General features: G+C 44.3%; 1 protein-coding gene and 1 pseudogene across 1 annotated transcript in view; one reads left to right on the top strand and one right to left on the bottom strand.

Moving 5' to 3' along the window:
• The window catches only part of DCDC1 (doublecortin domain containing 1), a 337894-nt gene that overhangs the window by 231062 nt on the left and 94085 nt on the right, over nt 1-12747 (top strand). The gene's annotated exons all lie outside the window — the stretch shown is intronic.
• LOC136637272 (5S ribosomal RNA) lies at nt 5409-5525 on the bottom strand (annotated as a pseudogene).

Below are 12747 nucleotides of genomic sequence, written 5' to 3'. Positions count from 1 at the left end.
CTTCATGACTTGTTGCATTTTAATTAGTTCTTTGATAACTTTCTCTCTTTTCTTGGTCTCCTATCATTTAATAAATTGTGTAATATTTATTGTATTTTTTAAAAAATGATGTGAACTTCTTCAAATATGTGAACTTCTTTAATGATGTGAACTTCTTCTGGGATATAAATAAATAAATGTGCTATTATCCTGTCCCAAGCTGAGGCTAGGCATGACATAAAAAAGCTCTACAAGAATCCAGGCGAGGTAACAGGACCATGGACAGTTCACTGTAGAGCTGAGTAGATTCAGATACAAGATACCCAGGAGCAGCAAAAAAAGGATGCTGGGACATTAGTGACCTGGAATTGACTGAAGTAGTCCTCTCATGTATGTTTCTAGCTCCTCCCTCTCTGAAGAAACTGTTAGTGCTTAAAAGGATGATATTGTATGATTGTAGCTCTGGCACAGGTGAAGCTGGAGAGCTCCATGCGTAGCTGGGAACCTCTGAAGAAAAGTTATTGGAGAAGATCAGGGCAGCCTCTTCAGGTTGTGTTGGTGAAGACAACACATTGACCTAGAGTTCTCTTCCTGAGAATAGATCCTGCACGCAGTCCTCCCTATCCTCTGTATCTTTGGCCCTGTCCCTGATGGTAAGGAATTCAACTCCTGGATTGTGACCACTGTGGAAAAGATTACTTCTGACGGGAGTAAGAAGCAGTGTTCCCCCTAAGATTCAGCACAGCTGCACAGAGCATTTTGTGCTGCACAGCAATGTGTTGGCATCTTCCTGGTGGTAAGCAATAGCATCATTATGACGTCACCAACATCCGGGTCAGCCAAGCTCCTGTTGCACAAGTTACACAGCGCTCAGTTGAGAAGTGCACAACCACATGGCTTTGCACCTTAGGAGGAACATTAGTAAGAAGTTCATTGCAACACAAATAAGGGGTGAATGGGTAGCATCTGAATTATTTTCTGAGGGTTGTTAAGGTTTTGGCTTGTGTTGGATACGTGTTGTGGGCTGGAGGAGTGGATCTGTTTGATGGATATTGATGGAAGTATTTAACTAGAATTTTTAAAATGTGAGCTTTGGACTTACAGTTCTAAAACACAAAGCAATTTGGATTAGTTGTCCTCCATTCCCACTTCTTATAGAGTACCCTCAATATTCCTCAAATGTCAGATGATTTGCTACTCATTCTTTAATGTCATTAGTCAGGACTGCTGCTTGAACAATGCGAGGTACTTCTCTGTCAGCCAAGATGTCCTTCTGGGGGAAGGAGAGTTCCCACTGTAGTTTCACTGGGAAATATGTAGCTACCTTATACCAAGTCAAACCATTAGTCCATTTAGCTCAATACTGCCTACACAAACTAGCAGCAACACTTTAGTGTTTTAGACAAATACTGTCTGTCCTTACCTAGAGATGTTAGGAATTGAATTTGGGACTGTCTGCTTGTCAGGCATGTGCTCTGTCACTGAGCTACAGCCTTTCCCATAGCCTTGGCATAATGATTTTTTTTTTTTTTAGAGAGAGAGAGAGGAATTCAAATAACTAAAAACAACAGAGTCCTGTAAAACTTTAAAGGCTTAATCAAGTCTATTTTATTGAATGTAAAATTTGTTAGCATAAGCTTCCATAGACTAGGAATGAGCAACATACTAACAAACCAACCATCTCCAACCATGGGGTGATGCCCCAGGGACACCACACTCATGACACAGTATGACATGACAGAAGGATGCCACAGCACCCCCACCTCCTACAGAACCTACTGTGGTATCAGCAGCAAAGGGGCAGAAGCAAGGAACTGCTAGGAGTCCCTGCACCCAGGGTTCAAATCTATTTATCCCGTTCTCGCAAACATTCACATCCAAAGAATACCTTTTTTGAGCAGAGCAAAATGGCTCTTGCTCTGAATAATAAAAAGCTTCCTCAGAAGAGAACAGTTGTGTGAAATAAACACACAAGTACTTCCATGGCAAGGGTCCAAATCCCTGTGACGGCTGAGTTCACCAGCTGGAAGGAACCCCTTTGCCAGGGGAGAGACAGAGACGAATCACAAGGGGTCCCTCAATGGCGAAGTAGAGTGCTGATACGGCACATGTTAACTCCTCTTTGCCTTCCCCTGCAATTGTCCTCCCTGTTTTGGTCTCGCCACCAAAGATGCTCCAGTTATGCTGTGTCACCCGGGATTCCCAACGAATGGAACTTACCTCAGGGAAGGGTAGGAGGGAGTCCTGCGCTGGGGCAGCATCCATCTGGGCTCAGCGCCAGCCACCTGGGATGAGCAACGGGAAAAGGGGATAGCACTAGGGCAGCAGCCAGAGTAAGCCTGAGCAGGAAAGCCCAGCCAGGGTGGTGGAGGGGCAGGTGTCTCTCCCACGGATAGTGGGGAGCCACATTGGCAACCCCAAGGTTTGGGTGGTAACCATGCTCCTCCGGCAGCCTGGCTGCCCACCAACAGGGCAGAGAGTCGACCAAGGCAGTGGCTGTCTACTCGTGATGAGGCCCGCTGCTGAATGGGTGGCTATTTCTCCCAGGCCTGAGATCTGAGTCCAGGGGCAGAGCTGGAAGGGAAGGTGCTTGGACACCAGGCTGCTGGGCTCATAAGGAGCCCAGCTGCCGGAGAGAGTGGTTGCTGTCCCCTAGGCTCCTTCCAGGGGGCAAAAGGCAGAGGCAGCAACAGCAACTTTTATGGTGTCCCCTGTCACCTCCCTGACAGCACGGGGGCCTGGGAAGCCCTGGAAAGAGACCAAGGGTCCCGATCCTGGGGTATAACGACCCCTCACTAGGGGGAACTGGCTGGGCCCAAAGCAAGGCCAAAGATAGCCAGTCCACTTCAGAGGGACCCTATGACTTCTGGAGCATAGGACCCTTGGGGGACAGATCCTGAGTGAACAAAGAAAGATGTGCCTGCAACACCCTAGCCACCCCCCAGACAAACCACCCTACTTGGGACAGCCCACTTGGACCCCAGAACTTCCCCTCACCAAGGGGACCTGACCAACTTATTGGGGAACTCTCCTCCCTGTGACTTTGGTCCTGTGAACAGGACCAGATGAATGTTAAAAATATCACATGAATAAAATGCTGGTATCAACCATTGCCGAAGCCTCCATGACTCTTCCTTGGGCCAGGTAAGTGCAGATGAACCCTCTCTCCTCTCACTGACCATCCATGTCAGACACCCACCCTGCAATGATTCCCCATGGACTTCACATGCTGGCACAGTGTTTTGCTGCTATTGTCCCGGTGTCGCTGGTGCATCATCAACAGGAGAATTTCTGTACCAATGGGACCATCATTGCACTGGTGCAATGCCGTGTCCATGATGCCTCCACCAGCAGGTGAAGTTCTATGCTGGCAATTATTCTGTGCTGCAATGATTTCTATCTATCTTTGTAGTGGCATAGGACTGAACCCTAATTGGACTGCTTAGGAAATTTTTTTCTCCTGGCTTCCTTTTTTTTTTTTAAGTTGCTATGTTTAGTTATATGTAGAAATCTAAATTATGTCAGAACCTGAGAGAGAAAATCACATAGGAGTTGTCTGAAACATAGTAAAAACTTTGTTTGTTCCACCTTATGGCAAGGGTTCCCAAACTTCTAACCTTAGTGACCCCCTGTGTCGCCCACAGTGGATTGTCATCCACTCAATACCCCACCAAGGCCAGGAAGCTGCAGACTAAAATGGCATGCAGTCCAGAAGTCATATCTGGGGCAAACCTGCATGTTCCCTGCTTCGTTGGCTGCATCACACCACGTTTTCCAAACTGTGTGTCACAATGAGACACAATGTGGGGTATTTGGCACAATGTAGCCAATGATGCGGAGTGCACACAGGTTTGCCCCGGAAGTGACTTCTCATTGTGCAATTTTATTTAGCAGCTTCTTGGCCTTGGCGGTTCTGTGACCCACCAAAACAATCCACAGTTTGAGAAACACTGCTTATGACCAACCTTCAAGCCACAGACTTTCACTAATACTCTCTGCACCAACACTCAATACCCGCTCACTTCGCGATAGACTCTCAGTCTAAAAACTGAGTTGGGGCTTGGAGACACCATTTTGCAGTGGTTCTGCTCCTTCCTGGCTGATAGATCCCAGAAAGTGGTCCTAGAGGATCTTGTTCGGCATCCTGGCCTCTTTGGTGTGGGGTGCCACAAGGTTCCATTCTATCCCCCATGCTGTTTAACATCTACCTGAAACCGCTGGGAGAGGTCATCTGGAGTTTTGGGATAGGATGCAATCAGTACGCTGACAACACCCAGCTCTTTCTCTCCTTTCCTCCGGAGCTCAAGGAGGCAGTCAAGGTCCTGGACCATTATCTGGAGGCTGTTGGGAGCTGGATATGGGTGAACAAGCTGAAATTAAATCCTGATGAAACTGAGGTTTTCCTAGTCCGGAAGTCCATGACTTGGGTATTGGACTATCATCCTACTCTGAACGGGCTTGCACTCCAGCTGAAAGAGCAGATCTGTAGCTCAGGGGTTCTCCTAGATCTGCAGTTACTCCTGGATTTCCAGGTGGTGGCTGTGGCTGATTCACCAACTGCAACCATACCTGGGTCGCACAGACCTGGCCACAGTTACCCATACCCTAGTGACATCTAGATTAGATTACTGTAACACATTCTACGTGGGGCTGCCTCTGAGGACTGTTCCAAAACTGCAACTAGTGCAGAATGAGGCTGCCTGTGTGGTTCATCAGTTTGACTCAGTTAGGCTGCTGCTTCAGTGGCTACACTGGCTGCCAGCTTGTTTCTGAGCTGAATTCAAAGTACTAGTTCTGACTTTTAAAGCCCTCTATGGTTTGGGACCAGGGTATTTGAGGGTTAGGGTTAGGGTTACAGCGTCCTCTGGTCTGGTCTCTCTGTCCTCTGGTCATGTGAGAGGGTCCCTCTGACTATGCTGGCAGCTAGGAATAGGGCCTTCTTGGGGGTGGCACCTTGCTTATGAAATTCCTTTCCCCTGGGATTAAGTATAGCTCCCTCTCTGGACACCTTTTGGTGGGGCCTCAAGACTTTTTTATTCATGAAGGCTTTTAACTGATGCTAGGGGCTGGCGCTTTTTTATATTTTAATTGTTTGGATCCTCAGTGTTTGTTTAAGGTTTTAATTGTTTTTATGTTTTAATTGTTTTTAATATACATTGTATTTTTCTTATGTTTCATAATGTTAGTCGCCTTGAGGCCTCTTGGTGTAGGAGGAAGGCTAGATTAAAAATTATATAAATAAATAATAGTTATGTCAATGCAAGTAGAGGCTTGATTTGCCAACTAAGGAACATCCCACTCCTGGCAAAGGTGTTCTCATACAGTCTAACCCACTTGGCTCCACAAATATTTTTAACTGCTGTTCACCTGCATTATGCCATCACAATGTTGTTGGTTGGCAACCTTCAGTCTCGAAAGACTATGGTATAAGCCTACAGCACCTGGTATTCCCAGGCAGTCTCCCATCCAAGTACTAACCAGGCCTGACCCTGCTTAGCTTCCGAGATCAGACAAGATCGGGCATCTGCAGGGTAACAGTTGCTGCCTTCACAATGTGATCACAGCATTGTTGGTGCGCCATCAGACTTTTGGTACCAGAGACTGCCAGTGGTCCTATTCCTTCCCCACTTTGGAAGTTTTCATTGCACAGGACAGTGACTCTACAGAGGTTTTCATCTAAGTAATGCTGATGCTCCATCCACAGCTGCTGCTGAAGCAGTGCTGGTGGCATGGACAAGTCACAACAGAAAGCAGGAAGAGAAAGGGGCCCCTTTGTGCTGATGCCGGAAGCCCATGCACAGCATGGGAATAGGCTGCAGAATTAGCATTTCTAAACGTTTTTAAATGACAAGTTCTTGCAATAGGTCCTATCCCTAAAAATAAACATTTCAGGTCTAAGAGCAGATATGGCAGTTGGTAAGTTGTCATGCTATCAGTCAGTAAAGGTGCAGGGGAGTTGAAACGCAGTTGTTGATATCATCCATTTTTCAAACATTCAACAAATAGAAAAACCTAAAATAAATTGCCAGCTGCAGCTGTAATGTTTAACTACAGTCCATATTTAAAGGTATCAAGCTTTTTTCTTTTTCTTTTTAATTAGAGCCTTATAGACCTATATTTCAAGCATTAGTTTTGAACCATTGCATTAGTTTCTCTAAACTTCTCTTACATTTACAGCAGAAGCCTATGCATATCTACTCAAAGAAGTCCTATTGAATTCAATGGGGCTTACACTCAAGTAAGAGTTATAGGATTGCAACCTTATTAATAGATATGGAGTAATCACAGGTTTCCTTCAGTTGGCAGAATATCTAAGTAGGTGTTCAACCTTTTTCTTTCACATTCTACCAGAGCTCTTTAAAAAAAAAAAAAAGGCATATTGTTTCCTGTTTAAAGTCATCCTCTGACTTTGCCAGAAGGGAGCTCAGTGTAGTGCCTCATCCCAAAGGGATGGCTCTCTTTTCCCTAGTAGGCCTACACTGTTGCTATGCCAGAACTGAACCATGTGCTTCGATGCTTGTGTGGGCCTTCAGCTGATGACCTTCTGCCCCAAAGGCAAGAATGCTACTAATGAAGGCACGCGGGCTGGGAAAGTGGTGAACATGCAGAGATGAAGAGGTGGGTTGAACAGGTCGAACCTAGCCTTTTTTCATGCTTTTCTCTGAAGAAATGAATCCTCCCTCCTGGCCTCCCCACCCACTGTCCAAAACCTAATGGTGACCGCCAGTCAGTTTTAACTTATTCACTGACCCTGGAATTAATACCTTTCATTCCATTATTACTTTCAGGAGCTATGCTCACAGTCTTTTCACAGATTCTGTGTGTATATCTTTCAGGCTGTGGCCAGAGAACCGTACAACTAATTCAGTGAATGCAGCAGTATTCTTGATTTTCTGCTTCCTTCTTCTTTTTTAATCTGCTCTTGAAATTCATAGGCATTTCTAAAGCAGTTGGGAAGTGATTATTATTTATACACATTTATATACAGCTTTTTGCCCACACTGCTCTCATACACATTCTAACATGTTTACCAGTACACATGTACATGGACAAAGTCTCGGGTCTGTGTTTGCCCAGTGCAGAATCTGACTGCATAAAGGAATTTATAGTGTGAGGCCAAAAATGCATTGAATGGTTACTTTTGGATCATTTACTGGTTTGCAACCAACCTCTAAATGCCTCCAGTTAGGCAACAGTAACCACAAGACAAAGTTTTCCAAAAGAATATAGATTGTATTAAAAGACATCAGGAAACAAGAAAAAGACCACGTTTACTTTTGGATCAGTTGCACAGAGGTCTGGGTGATTGTGGATGAAATAATGTTGGTAAATGTTTAATAGCTCTCCAAGAATTTGGGAACTGCTGTAAGTTTTTGTGGGGGAGGAGCAAAGGCAGTGACATGATCACCAGGATCCTGCCATTGCCAAGGGCAAAGAGTGTTTTTTTACACTTCCCCGTGGCAGCACTGCCTTCCAGGGGGTGCAGGGAGCCTGCAGGTGCCTCTGCAGGGCTCCTCAAGCCTTGGAATATCTAAAAATAGCAATTGTGACCCACTTCCGGTTTCCTGATCCCAAACTAGAAGTGGGTCACAATCACTATTTTTAGATATTTCAAGGCTTGGGGAGCCTTGCAGAGGCACCTGCAGGCTCCCCACACCCCCTGGAAGGCCAGTGCTGCCACTGGTAAGTTTAAACCCCTCCTTTGTCTTCGGCAGTGACGTGATCCTGGTGATTGTGTCATTGTCTTTGCCATCACCCTGCCCCTTAACAGGACAGAGACAAGGCTTCCCTAGGTGGGGTACTACAACACTACACTGAGAGCAAACTTAGGTGGTGGGCAGCCCAATCCTGAGCTGCCTGGCACATAGGGCTACAGCGGTGCTGAAAATGGCTGCCGCCTCATCCTGCATGTTCCAGGCGGTTCCTCGGGAGAAGAGGACTTTCATCCCCTCCCCTGGGTAAAGTGAGTAGCCCCAGAATGGGGCTACTTGATTCTACGGCGACCCAAAGGTTGGCATACAATCAAGAGCCTCCATGTTGGGCAGCCAGCCCAACATGGAGGCTCTGGATCCAGTGGAGCAAAGCTCCACCAGTCCCACCTCCCTCCCCCCTGCGCCCTTTCCCGGCATGCCTTCTTTCTACCATCTCCCTGTCCTCCCTCCACCTCCCCGGAATGCCTCCTCCCTGTCTCCCCCCCCCATGTGTCCACCTATCTCTGCGCTGCTTGGCGGTCCGTGACCGCCGAGTGGCAGGGCTCCAGCACTTGCCTGTCGCTCGCCCAGTTGCTGGGCTAGCTCCAGCAGAGCACCAGTGCTAGGGCCCACAAACATGCCTTATGGCACGTTTGCAACAATGCACGCCAGTGGTAAGCCGCTGCATAAAGCTTAGGATTGGGCCCTGAGTTATGTGTGTGAAACAGGGCAACCCACAGATAAGGTAGTGATCTGTGCATTCTACATCAGATTGTCAATTAGAAGGAAAAGGAAAAGAACTCCCCCACACATTCCCTAACCTTTATTCTGTGCATGCTCAGAAGCCATGAAATGTAGAGGTATCAAAAATCAACAAGAATGGGGGGTGGGGGAGCAGGCAGGAGAGTTTAAAAAAATCTTCTTCCAGGTCCCTCTTCTCAGTATTTTTCTTTAAAAATCTGAACATGGTCAATTAAAAAAAAAAATTCAGAATGTATCCAAACATTGATTTGTAAGTGGATTTTTTTCTTGGCCATCATGAATTTCTATTAAGTCCACTAAAACTTAGATATTGTAATATAATGCAGATCTTGCTTTTGAGACAATGTGCTCTGCTAACTTGTTAATTCTGACATGAAATGAGAAATTAATTATCCAAACTTACAGCCTTAATTATGAATTTAATTAAACATTTCCTTTCTATTAAAGGTTACAGGTGGATTAACAATCAAAATTCTTTTTATGAGAAAGACAGTGTCCTAATACTTTTTTAATTCATAAGGTGCTTGCTGTGATATCAAATGCATTTGTTCGTGGGAGGGGAGAAGTATCACACTTTACACATTTTATGCATTAGATTTCTGAATAGAACATGCTTTTTCACACTGAGTTATAATTTTGTTTTACTTAAGCTTATAAGAGCCCAGGTAAAAATAACTACATTTAGAGCAGTTTCCTCAGCTTGGCAGTCTCAAAGGGAGGAATTTCTAGATTAGTGCCCCCCCATTCCTCTTTATAAATATCCAGTCCTTTATGTTAGTCCCATTAATGTCTGGTAATAAATTGGTCTTCAGATATCAATAAGATGATGTGGGCTTGATGGAAGTTAAATGTCCCTAAATCCTATGAATTGATCTGTAGGAGCCGTTTTCCACATGAGCGGTAGCTTCACCAAGGCATACATCCGCAAACAGTGGAGGTCAGGGTGATGAAGGAGGAGTGGGCTTGGCGGCACACATGCACTCTATTCCTGACAGTGTCTTGCTTCGGCAAAGGGAAGTGAAGCGCGCATACCATGCTCAGTGGCATTTCCAAATGCAGCTCAGCTGGGGGCCTGTGCTTATTGCATCAGTGGCACATACTGGGGGAAAAAAGAGGAAATACATAATTTTGCAAAGTAGTAGATCACAATCTCCCCCTCCTCCTTCAAAATCATCACCACCACACACTAATAGCTCTAATAGATACAGATTTTATGCATATTTCAGTCACAGCAGTATTTCTAATGCATATGTGAAAGGGTCCTAATTTATGTCTACCAACTGTGTGGTGCCCTTCTTTTGGGTAATGTCATCATCCTAATGGTGTTTCTATTATACTCAAAGGTAGTAAATGAGGCTTATTGCAGGAAGGTAATTGATTTTCACTGAGTGAAAATGTAAATAGCCATAAGAAATCCTATGAAAGACAAGCAGTTTGAAATTGTCAGAGAAATGATTCACATCCACGACTTATTGGTCCTTGTATTTGTAAAAATGCTTCCCCTCCCCAGCAAAAAGCCAACAGTAACACATTTCCTATCATTTTATTTCAAATAGCCGAACAATGGGAGAATGTACATGATCATATCCTGCTGGGTTCCCATTGTTTGTGTTAGTATTGCCCCAAAAGATGGTTTTTTTTTTTTTTTTTTGGTAAACATACTGCTATTGATTTCTGTTGCATTAAAAAGAACAGTAATGGTCTCACAAATATACTTGCATTTTAATTCTGCAGATGACCAGGGAATCCAGCACATTTTAAATCCCTGCTGGTTTCCTTAATCATCTTCTAATAAATAATGTTTCTGTCCCAAAATAAATTATTTGGCTGTACTTTTAATTTTGCAATTATTTACAGAACAACATAAATCTCTTTATAAATAACTGGTAGGATTCTAAATTTTATTTCTATTCTCATCAATTAAATTTTATTTGCTAGTCAGCCTTTAATCCATGACAAGAATACATTGTGAAAGATACATTTGAGCAACATAGCATTTCAAAAGGAATATAGGGGGTAAATAATTCAGAATTTTCTTTTCCATTGGAAAATGCTTGAGAAAATTGTAGCCTGTTTATTTTTCCCTCCAATTTTCAGTTCTCTTGGGATTTAACATCAATCTGTGCATGTGCTTATGAATTCCTTATACTGTATGGTGGCAGGACAGTCTTGATCAGTCAGGAAGTCAGGAAAGAAATATTTTTCTGAGTAAAGCATTCAGACAGTACAATAAGCAAAATTATTCTTATACACAAGATATGATCTTGCCTACATCCCCATTACTCCAGTTCAAAGAGAATCAGGCCAGATGTTATAGTAGTCATAACACTTACTGAAGGTTCTCAGAAAGAAAACTATTACACTGATTGAAGAGGAAATCCCCATTATGAAATTTTCAGTATTTAGCTTTCTGCGGAAAGAAGATTCTCATTAATTAGGAAATGAATACAGTAAATAATTAGGAGCCCAATCTTATGCATGTCTACTCAGAAGTAAGTGCATTAAGGCAAATGGGGATTACTCCCATGTAACTATGGATAGGATCGCAGACCATCAGCCCAATCCTATCTAGCATAGGAGCAGTGGCTCCAAATGGCTACTACTGCATTCTGTGCTGGAATTACGCGGGCTGAAGGTCTCCTCGGGGGAAGGGGACATTCGTCCCCTTATCCCGAATAAAGCCCCAGTCTGCTTAGTGGGGCTTCTCAAGCCTGTGCCAGCTATTTCGCTGGTGCAGACTCGAGAAGCCCCATTTCAGGCTCTAGAGCAGCCATTTTCAACCACTGTGCCGTGGCACACTGGTGTGCCGTGAGTGGTCCAGAAGTGTGCCACACAAATTTGGGAGGAGGTCATGTATTGGTAGGGCTAATGGGGGATGTGAGCCCCCCACTGAGCCTGGTGTGCCTTGTCAATTGTCAAAAACCTGATCGTGTGCCTTGACAATTTTAGTGCCTTGTCAGTGTGCCCTGAGATGAAAAAGGTTGAAAATCTCTGCTCTAGAGCCTAGAACCTGATTTCAGTAATCAACATGTATAAGGTGAGAGATAGCAGTAAATGTCAATGAATTATGTTGCACATAGGCTACCTTAGCAGGACTCCACTGCTATCATATCAAAAAATCCAGAAAGTTCCACTTAGTTCATTTGTCTTCTCTGCAAAGAATATAGCTAGCTATTTACAGTTAGCTGATAGGATGACACAGGGCACAATCCTAACCCCTTATGTCAGTGCTTTCTAGCACTGACATAAGGGCAATGCAGCTCTGAGGTAAGGGAAAAAACATTCCTTTGCTTTAATGAGGCCTCTGTGAGTGACACCCAACTGCAGGATGCAGCACATGTCCCATTGGCACAGCTATGCTAGTGCTGGAAAGCACTGACATAATGGGTTAGGATTGTGCCCTGAGACAGTTTGAATTCTCCAAGTTGTATATAATGTGGAACATGTACATTTATGTATAACTTGATGTCTAAAAACAAATACAATGTATTGTTACCAAAAAGGGCTGTTATGTTTTAAGGGGAATTATTATATTACCCTTTTGGAAACCTCAGGATCGCAGGCTAGATAACAAAACAGCGTAATGCAGAGATAATCCCTTGTAGCTTAAAGAAGAGACTGGGAGAAAGATAACTTTCAATCAGCGATTATATTTTTATTACAAAAAACACACAGGTAAACATAATGCACATGGAAAATGGTAAGTATATGTTTCTTGGTTCCTAGTACTTGGATCCTGTGTACCTAGCTTTATGGTGGTTGCATGTGCCATGTATTTGGTGCATCCGAGAAGGAATCAGAAAAGGATAGGTTGTAGGGAAGGATTTTAGGGGTCCCTGGTCTGCATAACCCAGTTGCTAACTAAGATGGGGGGAGAAGGGAAAAGATTTCAGACGCAAGATATAGTTATCTGTCCTGGGGAGCAGATGGATAGGAGGGGGGAAGAGTCCTATGGAGGACCTGTGCCTTGGAGGGCAGCCAGAGAGAGAGGGCACATGGCGAAGTTCTCTCATAAAAGGGGTCTTGCTGTGACCTGGATGCTGACCTAAAATGACCCAGATGTGTCCTAGAGCTGTCCTAGATGCGCATGCTCAGTACACACACTGGAACACGTGGAGCATGCAAGAAAGACATGATGAACAGGAAGTCAGCTTATCAGCCAAGGCTGACCCTGGGGGAGGGGGGGTAGCTTGCTTCCTGTTGCTACTGGACTTTGGAGTCAGGATGTAGCTTAATGGCTGTGATTTAGTTAACAATAGGAGATACTTAAGCAACGATTTAGGTGGAGGCTAGGTATTTAGACTTTGCTGCTAAA

The sequence above is a fragment of the Tiliqua scincoides genome, chromosome 1 (assembly GCF_035046505.1).
Source record: "Tiliqua scincoides isolate rTilSci1 chromosome 1, rTilSci1.hap2, whole genome shotgun sequence".
Classification (NCBI taxonomy): Eukaryota; Metazoa; Chordata; class Lepidosauria; order Squamata; family Scincidae; genus Tiliqua; species Tiliqua scincoides.
Note: the sequence above shows the minus strand (reverse complement) of the source record. Positions and strands in the feature narration are given on the sequence as shown.